This window comes from Amblyomma mixtum, chromosome 1 (genome assembly GCF_055824585.1).
Source record: "Amblyomma mixtum isolate Tamu chromosome 1, ASM5582458v1, whole genome shotgun sequence".
In the NCBI taxonomy this organism is placed as follows: domain Eukaryota; kingdom Metazoa; phylum Arthropoda; class Arachnida; order Ixodida; family Ixodidae; genus Amblyomma; species Amblyomma mixtum.
In genome coordinates this window covers 186,631,753-186,632,360 of record NC_143012.1, presented here as the reverse complement: position 1 = coordinate 186,632,360, position 608 = coordinate 186,631,753, and positions in this window count along the sequence as shown.

Here is a 608-nt window from a genome sequence, read left to right as displayed (position 1 = left end):
ATCCGAGCCCCAGCATTGACAAGACTTCGTCAATAAAGTCGCTAAAGACAGGAAGAGCGGGGTGACACGGTTTTGCTCATTTCGTTATGCACCACTTAGCACAACTCTGCACTTTATAGCTACTCTATCGAGTCATGCTGCTCCTCTTAGGCAAGATAACTCGGACCGCCCCACCGATTGCCTATCCTTATTGCTGACGCGTGCATGAGGCGTTTAACTGATGCTTCATGAGACAGACGAGCTCGACCCAGCTCTGTTAAGTTTATGTAAACGTCAACAAATTCTCGCTGTGCAGTTGTCCGTCAGAAGTGATCGGCGGAGGTGGACCTGCATGCCGGCGCAGCAGACGCCAGCGGCTTCCAAAAACAAATTCTCTAACTGCTTACTTTCTGCCAACAATCAAAGGGCGAACTTTTTGCCAAGCGAGTGAAAGTCGTGTCGCGGTAAAGCACCGCGCGTGCTTTTGCTCAGAAGGTTGTGGAATTACCCACCAAAGCTAAATATTGCCACACTGCTGGCACTCTGCCGGCGCCACCTGGTGGCCGAACCTTGGCTCCCAGCGCGTGGCCGAGCGTCGTCTTTGTTCTGCATGAGCTCGGCGGTTCGGC